Source organism: Rhipicephalus microplus, chromosome 3 (genome assembly GCF_043290135.1).
Source record: "Rhipicephalus microplus isolate Deutch F79 chromosome 3, USDA_Rmic, whole genome shotgun sequence".
Lineage (NCBI taxonomy): Eukaryota > Metazoa > Arthropoda > Arachnida > Ixodida > Ixodidae > Rhipicephalus > Rhipicephalus microplus.
In genome coordinates, this window is record NC_134702.1 from 154,698,110 (window position 1) to 154,714,454 (window position 16,345).

Genomic DNA, 16,345 nt, shown 5'->3' on the forward strand with positions numbered 1-16,345 from the left:
CCAAGATGAGGGAAAGAACAAAGAGGGTGAGCGCCATCCGAGTTACTGCGTGGCACGCACTAGGCGCAGCTGTGCCGTGTGCCAGGCGAAGCGACACGCCATATTAGCCACAACTGTGCCAGGTGTTGGGTGAAGTGACCTGCCGTATAACAGAGCTCTCAAACATGCGGCCGGACGTGCGCGTGAAGATTTTAGCTCCATACCACTTTTTCAATAATTTTTTTTCATGAGCCGCATGATCGATGGTCTCCGTAATTGCTTTCCTCATGCGGTAACCATGGTGTAAAACATGACTGTTGAACAAAAAAATTGCCCGCAGCTTCCCTCGGGGGAACACTGAGGAGGATGCGGAGCATATAATTGGTTAACGGGGTGTTAAAGTGCGACTTACTTGGGTCGATGGCTAAATTGGTTAACGTGGTCGTAGGAGGGGGTGTTAAATGAGTGAACACGTACACACGTATGCGAAAGGGCGGCGCTGGTCAAAGGGACGTCGATCATTGTGTTTGTGGATTCGTTGGAATTCATTTCACCGCGACCTTGGACGTCGACGCGCCGTACAAACCAACCGACGAGCGGCAACTGAGCGATCGAGCGCCGACCTTGAGTATATATACAGCGCGACGGCGCATGCACTGTCAGCTGTCGAATGTTCGAGAAGGGGGAGAAGCGCAACGGCACATGCGCGCGCGTCAGCTGCCGATGTTCTCGAAGCGCGACGGCGCATGCGCGCGCGTCAGCTGCCGATGTTCTCGAAGCGTGACGGCGCATGCGCGCTACATTATACAGCTAGCGAATGTTCGTGAAGAGGAGAAGCGCACGCGGTGTGTACAAGGAGAATTAAAGAAAAGTTGCTGGAGTGGAAGCTCCTGCGATGCCTTGGCAGCAGAAGTGAAGCCACCTATTGCCACTGCCAAGATGGCGGAAACATGCTCTTTTCTGATGGTGCCCGCTTAAAGATCAAGTGGCTTTGATACGTTATGTAAATACTATGGTAGTTCTATATTAAAGGATGGTTGTTCCTGACGAAATAACACTCAGAAACAAATATGGATGACTGAATCTTCAAAGAACTTTGCCTCCAATTAGAGGCTCACTACGGAAAACTAGTGACTTTAAGACGCACTTGGAGCACTATGAGGCCCCAAAAATGTTGGTTGCGTTAAACTCGTTGGGCGTGCGAGGGAAACGCTTCGTTTTCGATCGCTGAACGGCGACACTTTATCATGCCCCTAGTAAGATGGCCCCCACAGCCGCCATCTTGCCAGAGGAACGGCTTCACATCTGCGCAATCATTTCCACTCCAGCAATTTTTTTAATCCTCCTTGGGTGTGTAGAGGAGGAAGGGTGCACAGATGGTGGAGGAGTGAAGCGCGCGCGGTGTGTAGAGGAGGAAGGGATGCACAGATGGTGGAAGAAGGAGGAGGAAGCTTGCGGACGGCGCCGCACTACAAGCCTCGAGTATTAGATGCTCCGCATCTAAAACTCTATACTTTAATATTGGCGACCAGATTCCAATCATTCTGCCGTTCCGGATATAAGTGTTCACATGCTTATCGATACGTTGCAGCAATGTTCCTTCAAAATCGGCCCATATATTACGTATGCTAAATATTTGTTGCTTTCAAATGACAACATTTGCTAACATTGTGTCGAAACATTGCCTTGCTGCCCCCCCTGCCCCTCCGCTTCGACCTTCTTCACTTAGCCAGGCCTCGCGAAACTAACGGTGTCATCAATTGGCAGATTCGGAGTGGCCGACGAGCTGTGCACCGAAGAACTCCACCCTGGCGGAGGTAACAGAAGCGAAGCTACCAGCAGAACACGCCCGGTCTTTCTGGAGCAAATGGCAGGGTCACAATGGAACGCGATACGCACGTCATTCTTCTCGATTGAGTGGGTACGCTGCGCACAGTGACGCTATGCAAGCAAAACGTGAGCTCCGACGCGAGGCGCAGCCGACGCGTCCCTTGACGCGCCCAAAGTTGTATATACCGTTTCAAAGAACGGCGCACTTGCGAATTCTGGTTGAATCCACTGATTTTCGCGCAGCAGAAAATGTTGCTCCGTGGAGCGGATATAGCGTGGGAGATGCTGCATATCTGTCAATGGAACATACAGAGAGCACTCTCAATCCGCCAATGAAATAGCCTTGCTCCGCATGGAGCAGAACAATCATTACTGGAAGTGCTCCGAATCTGGCAGTGGAGGACACTATAAATTTCAGTATTGTGGCCCGCTAGCTCAGATGAAATCGAGACACCTGCCGTGTATGTTGAAATTCGTTCATGGTTAAGATCGCTTTCTCGTGGCTTAGCACGGCCTAATGAAAACATATAGCAGCTCTAAATTAAAACCTTCACGCCCCGATAACCACGCCTTCAAGACAGCACTGCGAGTGGTTCGAAATAGTGTTCGAAATCACAAACGTCGATCTCGCTCATTCAAAAGTTACTTTCGTCTCTCAATTCATTGATTTTTTTGCAAGTGAAATAAAGAGTATCGGTACACATTAATGAACGCAATTATACTGAACCAAATGTCATAAAAAATTGTGCTAGGTCATCTGGTGTTACGAAAAGTTGACCACGGTATGGTCCTGAGGTGACATGCTAAGGCGACATTTTCTTCATGAGCCACACAGACGACGTCAGTGTCAGTCTTTATTTTCGCGAGGCACGTCATACGGTAACCGCGCTGTATATTGCATGCTCAGCAGAAACTCTATATTCCTAGATCGGTGTACAAATTCCATCCATCAAAGCGAAAAACTACATCAATTCCGACCACCTCAAATTCACGTCAAGCTAAATTTTCGTACGTATGTAGTGTTTGCTTTTGCATTCCATTATCAAGAGAACGTGATTGCCGTCGTGGCCTGAAATCGAATCCACGTCCCCGAGGTTGGTAGCGCATTACCGAAGCCGTTAGGCTACGCCAGCAGTGTCCCGAGATATGAAATGGAATATAGGTACACAGAGGTAGTGTGGTTAACAGGGGTCAAACATGCATCGCATCAACGTGCCGAGAGTGCGCTCGCAGCACGTTTTGTGCCCTTCCTTGCTTTGCTTGAGACGCCAACAGCCTGTGGTGAGAGGGTTTTCTAAGAGCACAAGAAGAGAGGAATAAAACTCTGACGCTATAGTGCGTACAGCAAGTGCAATGAAAGTGATTTTGACTCATCTAAATGACAGGGAGTTCACTGAACTTGGCAAAACTTCGACATTGTCACTTCATGCGGGTTTGTGACGCAACAAAGTGACTGTCTTTACAAAAACGTAGCAATGTTGCGTTGCGAAAAGAACGATGAAACTGTATGTATACACAGAGCATTTTAATTTGTGCGTTTTGTTTCCTTGTTTGATCTAATTGATAAAGTACACCTTATTAAACATAGCCACGCGTTAAGCCGCTAGACCGAAAAATAGGCTATAAGCTACCTATTATCATGATTCGAAGGCCAAATCGGAAGCAATAACGACGAAAGCTCCAGAGGTAAACTCATGAAGCCAAAGTGTCAATGAACTTACTTGCCAGGCAAGAAAGCGTTTTCGTGGTCTTGTGGAAATGCGCCTCTTACAAATCAAAACGTCACACTTGCGTCCACACATCGCAATCGTATGCTCGATCCCTCCAAGTGCGAGTAAGAATTGACTGTCAATAAAATGTGAAAAGTTCGCACTAGGCGATTCCCACGCAGTCGATCTCACATTGCAAGGAAGAAAATGAAATAATATCAAGTGATTTGCGACTTTCACTAAGTAATCGTAGTTACCAACGGGCTTAATAATTCCGCATTTAGATAGAACCTGCTTTAAAAATCTAAAAATTATCAAATCATACGCTCAAAAGTATGCTCAGTTTGTATTTATTCCGAATAATGAAACATAATACTTTTAACGTTCGTCGTCATGGCGGCACGTTTAACGATCAGTCGAACATCATAGTGTTTCCTCCAAAGTGATTGCGTACAGTTATACGTGGTATATGCAAGTTAAATCAAGACACATTTACTACGGAAAGGTTCAAATCACCCTACGTTCAAAGTATCCCGCTCTGTTTTGGGGCACTATAGCTCTTGCAAAAAAATATGTTGCGCCCACATACTTGGACATTGCCCTTCAAACGGTTGATCAAGAACACGGTGTTCTCTTTTACATTGTTTACAAATAAACCGAAACAATCAAAGCGCTGCAGTTAGCAACTACAGTGCAAAACTCTAAGCACTGTTTTCGCATCGACGGGTGTCATGCACGTACCGGTCTTCTTTCAACATCACCACCCTTGACTATGCTGCATCCAACTCGTCCACCAATGGCACTAGCAAGCGCACGCCACGATCACGTGCATGCATTTCACGCGCTTGTAATGAAACGCACTCGGCGGTTGCGGTGCACGGCGACGTCCCAGAGGACACCAGGAGGCCTTGCGTCGCTTCAAGGGGCGGCGGTTTGAACGAGCCCCTCTTGGGGCGTATCATCTGAGGCGGCCGTATATTGTCCACATGTGAATGTGTGGTGCACATGCGAATACTTCCAGCATTCACTGTGAGTGGTCGCCGCTTCCCTCTATTCGCTTTCATTTAGGAGCGATGCCCTTAGGCTAGCATGACGTCCGTTTTTGCCGTCCTCGTGGATCCCCGTCAAACCGAAACACAGGTGTTACATACATAGTACAAAAATAGAGTGATCCTAGCGCTACGCTTAAAAAATAGATCGTATTCTGTCCATTCATCTGTACGCCCGCCCATGCGTTTATGTACTTGTCTCTCCGTTTACGCATGCATGCGTTCATTCATCAGTTCATCGGTGCATCTGCCCGTTCATTCAACACTTCATGAATTCAAAAGTGTCTTCGGCGAACGCCTGTTCCCATTTAAATCGGGCCAATATTTATTCTTTCCTTGTGCAGTAATTGTGCCTTTGATTTCAAAACCAACACTGATGAATTTCTATCTGCGACCATGGTTAACTTTCAGCATTTTTACTTGAAGCAAACCGGTGTTATAAGCGTGTGCGTGGTGTAATAATTTTATAGGCATTATCCATCAATGCCGCATTACAAAATGCCTAATATTCGTGCCGATAACCTCCTCTGCAGACCCGATGCAATGGTCTATTTGTTACGATACTGGACTACTGACCCGCAAGCATGCCCGCAGGAATACTGGTTACGGCGGCCGCATTTTCGATGGAAGCGAAATCGGTTAAGGCTCTTGCACATGTGATTCGTGCACGTTAAATGGCCCCTGACCCGGCCCCATAACAAATTCTAGTTAAACAATGACAGTTGTAATGGGTCGGAATAAGAGCATCATGCCACAAGAATGCTTTCAATCGGCACATTACGAGCTCAGAACACCTGTTTGTTGAAGTGGCACGATATCATCATAATGTGGAGAGGATAGTCAGAACATCCTTGCCGCTCGTTCCGTGTAGCTTCCGCACGCCAAATCTCTTCCTTACTCTCTGCGACATCCGAGTAGGAGAGTGCAAGTAAGAGTCAGGTGCGCATGACGTGCCTAAGCAGGCCCAAACCCTGAGCACGCAAGCGCCTTTGTTGTGTTGACAAGCGTCGCGTGCACGCCGTACTTGTCTGCCGCCACCACCAGTGTCCGTAACAGCTATCCCTCGAAGTAATAAAAATACTTAGTAAATAAAAACACCAAGGATACGATTGGATTCGAAGCCATGGCACGTACCCTGCGTGCTAGCCCAGTATTCTATCGCAGAGCCACGCCGGTGATTGGAACTCCTTTGCAAACTGGCCTTAAGCAGGCTTGATATAGGGAACGGAATCGTGCTAATATCAGTAATAAATCATTTTTGAACATCAAGCGAACAACCACGTATCACGTAATTCAAGCCATGCAACAAGTGGGCCGTCGAATGCTCCAACCTTTTACAAAAGCTTCATGTTATCCACCTGTGGCGCATAACCACTGTGGGGGATCGTAGGGTTTACAAAGTATTCTGACATTATTCTTAATCGTCGTCAGCCACAGCACAAAAAATTGCAAAAAGTTCATTGCGAGTGTGCAGCAGGTACCACGCTTCTTCGAAGAATGACGAAGGATGACATAATGAATGCCTGCCAGCTACACAAGGAATAATAGCGTAGTGGGTACCCTGAAAGTGTGCTTGCAGCAGCTACCCAAAGAGTGTTAGAAAACGGCTCTAAAAGGCCTGAAACGACACATCGTGAATGCAAGAAACTTCTTGTCCTTAGGGTCAGGTGTACAACTACTATACGTGTGGACAACTTCTATAGTGTCGAAGGCTTGTTCATGGAGCCGACGTTTGCCTAAGTCCAAAAGAAACGGTGCGCATGTGTTGTGGAGCTTAGAAACAAGGTGACCTCCATCAAGGTTCGCCAAAAGGAAAGTTGTGTGGAGGTTCGCACATAATGGCAGACAAGATCTGCAAGCAGTGATACGAGATTCCTTATGTCGTAAGGAGATGCGAGAAGGTGGCAGAAGCTTCTGGAAGCAAGGGTGGTGGCGACATGGCTTGGCTCGCATCTCCACAAGAATGCAGGGGGCTCTGCCACTACAGGCGTTCATGTTCCAAGAAACATTCTCACTTCAGGAGGCGCTCCCGCACGAGACACGGATCCAGATCCCTATCCAGTGGGCAGTCTCGTTCCCGAGGAAGCTCACGCAACACATCCGCTTCCAGGTTCCGTTCCAAGGGATGCTCCAGCTCTTCCGTGAAGGACAAGTGTCGTTCGAAACGAACAGGTGCCGGTCCAGGGATCTGCAACATGGGGGCCAGCCATCATGGGCCGACCGAGTCCGTGAAGGTGCAGCGGAAAAGGTAACGCGAGGTTCGCCACCAGAGCATCAAAGGAATAATGAGAAGTTAGTGCAACTCGAATGTGAAAATAAGGAAATGGTGGGAACAATAGTCAGTCTTATGACCGAGATATCCGAGAGAAGGAGTGGAGGAGGCCAACAGCCTGTTGAGGCCATCACGCCGTCGACTCAGTCAATGAAAATGGCCGTCACTGAGGAAAGCGAGACGGAAAGGCCTGCCAGAAAGAGGGCCATAGTTAGCTTACTACAGCACGCGCAGAAGCTACAGAAAAGCTGAAACTCTAATGATTGCGAGAAAGAAGATGAATGACACGATGCTAGTGCCAACGAAAAACGGCATTCCATGAATGGCCACCACATAAAATAAAAAATGCTCAAAGAAGTTTATTGAGAATCTCTTATATTAAAACACTATTATAGCACTGTCTACACATGAGTATGCAGCTTAACCATGTATACCTCGTAGTCTAGGCGTCTCCCTGAGCACGTACTGACGCCGTTTTCGAGGCGGAAGTGACACCCGTAAAACACACCACATTAACACACACACACACACACACACCCACACACACACACACACACACACACACACACACACACATATATATATATATATATATATATATATATATATATCCTTGTTGACAACGCCCCCGTTGTGCCATATCCCATACCTATATATATATTGTAGTGGGAAAGAGAGAGAAAGAGACAGTATCTAGTCGGAGCAGCTAAAAGGACTACGACTAAGAAACCAGACAGTTGGTTTTATTCAATAAACCCCCTTGTAATTTGGTGGGAGTGCGGATGTAGTCTTCGAAGCTGGAACTATTAAGTCACACATTACCTCCAGTGCCAGCCATGCCGGAAGAACCCTCCACTCAAGGTATCTCCCAAGTTCCCGCCTCTGCATGTCCCGGCATGTGGCCACTGCGTCACCCACCGATCTTCAGCGGCACTGACGGTCAAGACGTTGAGGAGTGGCTGGCTACTTACCACAAGGTGAGCGCAGCGAACAAGTGGTACGATGCGGCTAAGCTGACCTATGTAAGCTTTTACTTGTCCGGCCTCGCTAGTCTCTGGTTGCGCAATCACGAAGCCGACGTTGTCAGCTGGGATTCAAGACCGCCTTTTCGCAAGTTTTCGACTGCCCTGCTGTGCGAAAACTCCGCGCAGAACAATGACTTCGTGAGCGCGCTCATCAGCCAGGAGAGATCATTACCAGTTATGATTAGGACGTTGTTGAATTGTGCAATTGGGTAAACCCAACGATGCTCGAAGCCGACAAAATCAAACAAATCCTCAAGCTCATAGCCGATGACACATTTCAAATGTTGTGAACCAATGACCCACAAACAAAAGCCGTCCTTACCAATTTGTGCCAGAGTTATGACGAATTGCTAAAGAAACGCGCCAAAACACAGCGCTCTCTGGAACAGCGTGACTCGATCGCGGCCTTGACTCTCGGAGACCAGAATGACATGTTGGCTCGCACAAAGCAGTTTGTGCGTGAGGAGGTCGCTCTGCAGCTCTTCATTGTATCGAGCATGTCAGAACCAGCACAAACGCATGCTCTGGCCCCAGATCATCTGGCTCCAGCCAAAAGGCACGTCATACAAGATGAGGTATAGCTGACGATTTGCCTTTTGCTCGTTCACCACCTTTGGAGGCCGCACCATTGACGCATGCGCAAGTCGTTGCAGCCAGAGCACCTCGACAGCCCACTTATGCTACCTCACCGGTCTCTGTTCAGTCATCACCGACACCAATCAGCCGACCTCTCACGGCGTTTCCGAATCCGTGGCGCATCGCAGACAACCACCCGATCAGCTATTCTTGCGGTTACGCAAGACATGTGCCTCGCTTCTGCTGCCACCCTCCCTCTCGTTCACAAGGACACCATGCAAAGATCGTCGCATGACTCTCGGCGCTTGAACGACACAGCCCGTCAACAAGGCTCTTCTTCACCCCCCCCCCCCCTCAGTCAGTCAGCACTCTCCATCTCCTCGCCGTCGCTCCCTGTCATCTATGCACCATCGAACCTGCCATTCAGACGCGGAAAACTAGATAACGCAGTTCCCGAGGCACGAACTGCGTCATCGCCAAAAGAATCAAGTCCTCGCATTTCTCCGACAAACCTCATCGACGTTCTTGTGGATGGTTACCGTACCCTTGCGCTTGTGAACACGGGTGCTGCAGTTTCAGTAATTGATTTAAAACTTTGCCGCCTGCTTCGGAAGGTTACCACGACGCCAAAGGGATTGTCGTTTAGTACTGCCACTTCTCACCATAATCGACCATCTGCTGCCTGTACCGCCCGCGTTCTCATCCAAGATGTTTTGTATGCCGTTGAATTTCTTGTGCTACAGGCGTGTTCTCATGATGTGATTTTCGGCTGGGATTTTCTGCTTCTTAATCATGCGGCTAGCGACTGTGCTGTTGCTGAAGTGGCCTTCTCTGCGTTGTGTGCCTCGTCTTCGGAACTTGCGTTGAACAAGGTGTTTGTCGCCGACGACATCGACATACCACCGACTAGCGCAGCCTTTGTTCCCGTGTCTTGCGCCGATGTGTCTAAGTCTGCAGTGCTGTTTGCGCCTTCCCAAGCATTCCAACGTCGCAGGAGCCTCAAAGTGCCGTCTTCTGTCCTATATATTTCGGCGGGCGCTACCAATTTGTTTGTCACAATTCCTTGCCATGTCACACAACCTTGCGTCGCGGAGAATGTATTGGAACATTCCAAAACTTAGACGTTTCCTTCATCTTCGGCCTTGACGGTGGAAGTGATTTGAAGCTTAATGCACTGACGCCATCTGACCGTTCACCTGTTGACGCAAGTATTAATTTGTTTGGCCCCTCAATTGCTGGTGAACTTGAAGAACAACACCGCGAGGAGCCTATAGAACTTCTTCAGCTGTTTCTCGACTCGTTCAATTGCCAGCAGACGTCCTTAGGCCGAGCGCACATCGTTGTCCATCACATTAACACTGGCTCCCAAGCGCCTCTGCGACAGCGTCCCTACCATGCATCTCCTGTCATGCGTCGTGTGATCACCGAGCAGGTGGCCGACATGCTTCAACGTGGCGTCATTCGGCCATCCAGCAGTGCCTGATCTTCACCTGTGGTGCTTGTAAAAAGAAAAAAAAGACGACTCGATTCGCTTCTGCGTCGATTAGCGCTTTAAACAAAGTTACGCGTAAAGACGTATATTATTTGCCGCGCATCGATGATGCCCTGAAATGCTTGCAAGGCGCTCAATTCTTCTCATCACTAGACCTATGGTCCGGTTATTGGCAGGTACCCATGGCACCATCAGATCGCCCAAAAACTGCTTTTGTGACACTCAATGGGCTTACGAATTTGATGTAATGCGCTTCGGCCTTTGTAATGCGCCAGCAACATTCGAAAGCATGATGGATAACGTCTTGCGTGGGCTAAAATGGAAGGCATGCCTATGTTTGTTAGATGATGTTGTTGTTTTCTCCCCTGATTTCGACAGCCACCTCCATCGTCTCAGCGGAGTCTTGAACTGTCTCACGAGCGCAGGCCTTCAACTAAACATCAAGAAGGACCACTCTGGAGCTCGAAAGCTCACAATACTTGGCCACGTTGTCTCAAAACATGGCATCCTCCTAGACCAAGAGCAGCTCCGTGCTGTCGCTCAGTTCCCAAAGCGTACGACCGTGAAAGTGCTTCACAGCTTCGTCAGACTATGCTCATACTTTCGCCGCTTTGTGAAAAACATTGCTTCGATAATCGCACCACTGACACAGCTGATCAATGGCGATGCACACCTCTCTGATTGGTCGCCAGCATGCGATGATGCTTTCGCAACATTACGCTATCTCCTTACTTCATCACCTATTTTACGCCACTTCGGCCATACTGCTCCAACCGAGGCGCACGCGGATGCCAGTGGCATTGGACATGGCACTTTCCTTGCTCAACGCAAGCCTGGCTTCTCTGAGTATGTAGTTGCGTATGCCAGTGGCGCTCTCACCAAGGGAGAGCACAACTACTCGGTTTCCGAAAGGGAATGTTTGGCCATTGTTTGGGCATTAAAAAAATTGGTCCTTACTTATACGGACGCCCATTTAATGTCGTTATCGACCATCATTCACTCTGTCAGCTCGCTTCCTTGAAGAATCCTTCGGGCCGGCTTGGACGTTGGGCGCTACATTTACAGAAATTTGACATTTACGTCATTTACCGCTCAGACCGGAAGCATACCGACGCTGTCGCTTCATCTCGTTCGCCCCTTCTTTCAGCCGCTGCACCTGTTTCTTTTGCCGAAGCTACCATCGACAGCATCAATACCGCTGACATGCCTTCGTAACAGCGCGAGGACCCTTGGATAGCCTCGCTCATCGACGTTCTCTCCTTGTCTTCGGTGACACCACGCCAGCGTCTACCTCGTGCACTATCGACAAGTTCCCTATTATGTGATACGGGATGTCATCTTGTACGGTCGCAACTATTAGCCAGATGGTAAGAACTGGCTTCTTGTTATACCTTGCCATTTGCGCTCCAACATGTGCGCGTATACTTCCACGCAAACCTTTAAAACACCCACGCTGGCGTTTTAAAAACATACGACTGACTTCGCCAGCGATTCTTCTGGTGTGAAATGTACTCGTACGTTCACAAGTACATACGTTCCTTTCTGCGTGTCTGTGACAGAAAACAACTTGTCATGCCTCTGGCAAATTACAACCATGGCCGTGTCCAGCTCGGCGGTTTGATAAAACCGGTATCGACCTCTACGGCTCATTACCTTGTACACCTGCCGGAAATCTCTGGATTATTGTGGCCGTTGGCCATCTCACCCGTTACGCTGAAAGCGCCACTTTGCCAGCCGCTGCTCCTCATGATGTCACCTTGTTCATCTTGCGTAGCTTTGTTCTTCGCCATGACGCGCCACGTGAGCTGCTTAGCGACCGTAAGTGTGCGTTTCTATCGCAAGTCGTCCAGAAGCTTCTCAGTGAGTGCTATATTGTTCATCGCACCACTACGAGCTATCTCCCGCAGACAAACGGTTTGACGGAGCACTTTAACGGCACGCTCGGTGATATGCCTTATGTACATATCCTTATGTACATATCCTCCGACCATTCTAATCAGGACTTGGTGCTCCCTTTCGTGACATATGCGCATAAGACGGCTACGCAAGCAGCTACTGCGGGGTTTTCACCTTTTTTTCTACTGTATGGACGTGGACGTGAACCCTCTTCCACGCATGACACGATGCTTACTTACCATCTAGATGCTTCAAAATACCGCCCAGCCTCTGACCTTGTTCAGTGGGCCGAAGAGTGCCGCCAATTAGCACGTTCATTGACGTCCGTCACACAAGGTCTCAAAAAAGAACTTCTTGACCAAGACAAGCTTGCTCACAGCTTGCCCGTAGGCTCATTTGTATACCTTTCGGTTCCATGCCAGTTCCCCGACCTCTCTCGAAAGTTTGTACCTAATTAAAATGGTCCGTTCTATATCGTTCAAAGCCCATCACCGGTAAACTACGTCGTGGAACCAGTGACACCTGCCGATGACAGACGATGTTGTGGTTGTGAGACAGTCCACATCAGCCGCTTAAATCCTTACTATGATCCCCTTGTGCTTGCTTCACCATGAGTCGCCAGGATGGCTCCTCTCCACCACCGGGGCAAGGGTAGTGGGAAAGATATAGAGAGGCAGTATATATATATATATATATATATATATATATATATATATATATATATATATATATATATATATATATATATATATATATATATATATATATATATATATATATATATATATATATATATATCCAACCTAGCAGCATTTGCACCATGCTCTCCTGTCCCAGCGCCTGTCACAGCTCCAGCACTCACGACCCCTGGCGCTCGCCTTGCCCAACATGTTACTGTAGTGGCATTCGGGGCCATATTTCACGATTTTGCCGCAAATGCCAGCACGACGAACGCCGCGGCTACGACGTTTACGAAAGGGATTCGGTACCATCCCCGAACCACTACCAGCGCCGCCTTGCGACACGTTCCTTCTCTCCGATTTCTCCACTCGCCACACCTCGCCCCTACTCAAGGAGGATTAAAGAAAAATTGCTTGAGTGGAAGCTCCAGCAATGCCTTGCCAGCAGAAGTGAAACCATCTTTTGCCACTGCCAAGATGGCGGGAACATGCTCTTTTCTGATGGTGCACACTTAAAGATCAAGTGGCTTTGATATGTTATGTATATGTTACGTTAGTTCTATGTTAAAGGATAGTTGTTCCCGACAAAATAACACACAGAAACGAGTATAGACGGCTGAATGTTCAAATAACTTTGCCTTCAATTAGAGGCTCACTAAGGAAAACTAGTAACGGTAATACGCACTTGGAGCTCTATGTGACCAGAAAAAGTTCCAACAATAAACTTGTTGGGCGTGCGAGGGAAACGCTTCGTTTTTATTCGCTGAACGGTGATAATTTATCATGCCCCTAGTAAGATGGCCACAACAGCCGCCATCTAGCCAGTGGAACGGCTTCACTTCTGGGCAGTCATTTCCACTCCAGCAATTTTTTTTAATCCTCCTTGCCCCTACTATTCCGGACGCCGCCGCTCCCCTTCACCTCTGCGACGCTCAACATCTCCTATGAGACCGGCTGCACCTACTTCTGACTACCACTCGGAAAACGAGCTGGTGCAGTTTTTGGAGGGAAAGCTGCATCGCTCGAAAAAAGAACAAGGCCTCCAGAGGGCCCAGCCAATTTGTTAATAGTATATGCGGAAGGTGCTGTACCCAGCACCTCCACCACTCTGTAAGACAGTAGCAGCGTTGGGGTCGCGACGGCGTATATATATATATATATATATATATATATATATATATATATATATATATATATATATATATATATATATATATATTTATATATATATATATATATATATATATATATATATATATATTGTGTTATTGTGTTCCGGGGGGGGGGGGTTGCGTATAGCTGAGGCTATCTCTACATGGGGTGGTGTGAAGAAGAGGACGACGACGTGTTTGGTGTTCGAAAAATAGACGGCAGCTGCCATCTTGACTGCTGGACTATTTTTCTACTCTAAAGTAGTAAATACATTCGCAACATTTTGGTGGAGGTGCCGGGTACGACGCAAGACGGAACTTCACAGCGGGTGTGTTCTCTACTGCCTGACCATGTCAAAAGAAACCAATTCTGCCACTCTTGTTTCAGCCACGACTGCGGCGCAGCCTGTACAGCTGGTCGTATTAGCGCAACCGCGTGACCCCAGTAACTTCTGTGGCACCAACCACGTTGACGTTGACGTTTGGATTTCGAAGTCCGAGCAGTTAGCAGCGGTCTGCCGGTGGGACCCTACGATGATACTCGCCAACGTTGGCTTCTATCTCTGCGGAACTGCAGGCGCGCTGTTTGAGGCTCATGAAGCCGACATAACCAGCTAAGACGCTTGCAAACAGAAGCATCGTGATTTATTTGGTAAAGCCGTAGGACACCAGCGGGCCACTTCCAAGAAACTCTCTTGTTGGGCACAAACTACGACCGAATCCTATGTCACCTATATCCTGGACGTTCTCGCCCTTTGCAGTCGTGTCGACACCAACATGACCGAGGAAGACATAGTAAGCCCTTTGCTCAAAGGTATCGCGGATGATGCTTTCAACTTATTCGTGTCTAAGAGTTGTACCACCATTGAAGACATTATCAAAGAGTGCCGCCGGTTCGAAGAGCTGAAGAGTCGCCGAGCCGCCAAAAATTTCTGGCGACTTCCGAACACGGCCGCTACTTCATCATGCGAGGACCTTCAGCCGCCATGCAGTCAACCACCTACCAACGAGAGCGTAGTTTGCATCGTGCGTCAAAAAATCGAGGTAGTGTCTCCACCATCTTTTCTGACCCGCCCATCTGAAGATCGATCAGCGATCTCGGTGATCCAACAGGTTGTGAGGGAGGAGCTGGCAAACGTCGGACAGCAACCCGTATGTTCATTCACGGAACCTCGGGTCAGTACCATAACGCCTTCTCCTGCACCGGAAAGATTCCGCCGCTATCGTGACCCTGCTCAATGAATAACGCAGGACGACTAGCCGATCTCTTTTGATTGCCATGGTGTATGACACATCTCCCGCTACTGTCGTTCTAGCACCTATCTATCTCGGTCGTTTTCTGGCTATCGACGTGACGACAATCACCGGCCTCTGCAGTATGGCGCTCGTGACGATGGACCGTACAATGGCGCTTCTGTAAAGTCAGTCTGCCGTTCTAGCCATTAGCCATCCCCGCATTACCATCGCTTCAGGTCACCTCAACACCGTCGCTATTCGTCACCCCGCCCTACTGAACGCCCTTCCTTTGAAAACAGAGCAATACAGCTCCCGGAGGTGACGCTACATTGGACTCCCGACCTGAAAACCATCTGCTGATACTGACTACGGACCAGTACCTGCTCGATGTAGAGGTTGATGACCTTCCCGTTACTGCCCTCATAGACACCGGCGCACATATTTGAATTCTGAGCTCTGACCTCCGTGCACGATTAAATAAGGTCATTATGCCGCCCGAGTCCCTGTTCGTACGTGTAGCTTGTGGAGCGACTCCGGCTGTGCTCGAAATGTGCACTGCACGTGTGAGGTTCGCCGACCGCGAGACGTTTGTTCTGTTTCATGTTCTCGCTCATTGTCCTTATGATGTCATCCTCGAACTCGATTTTTTGTCTGACCCCTCCACTCTAATTGACTGCTCAGCCGGCGTCATGCAACTTGACTTGCCTGCAGTCCCAAACGCTTTCCCCAAACTTGCCTGCAGCCCCAAATAAGCTTTCGTATGCTGAGTTTGTTCACCTCCCACCACAAGCGCTAACTTTTGTCGCTGTTTAAACATATCCCATTGTACCAGATGGGGATTACGTGGTTGCTCCCGATGTTTTACTGGCCCACAACGTTTCCTCTCTGGACACTGTTTTAACTGTTACAGCCAACAAGACGTGCCTTCCTCTTCTGAACTTCGAACTCAGCCCTCAAGTCCTACCACAAGGCATTGTCCTCGCCACTCTATCACCGTCACCCGAGTGCCAGATCTCACCAGTGTCCCGTGAACTGGCCGTAGTCATACCACCGAAAGCTGATAGCACCAACGCAGCCACATCTACACTGCACAATAACGTGACCAAGATCATTGCTTCAGACCTCTTGCCGTTTCAAGTAAAAAACCCCAGTGGTCTCCTTACGACCTATTCGGACATATTTCACTTTTACGGTAGGTCCTTAGGTCCATGATTACAAATAAGCAGCGCACGACGTTTTACAAAAGAGAGACGATAGGGACACCGCTGCACTCTCAACTAGTTTATTCCGTAAAAGAACTTGGTTATTATACAACAAGACCTTAGGTCCAATCTTGCAAGTGAAACACCGCATGGATACCGGCGATGCAGCTCTAATTCACAAGCGTTACATCGACAGCTGACACATCAGGCCATACAGGAGCGTCTCGAGCTGCTGCTTTGGTACTTTT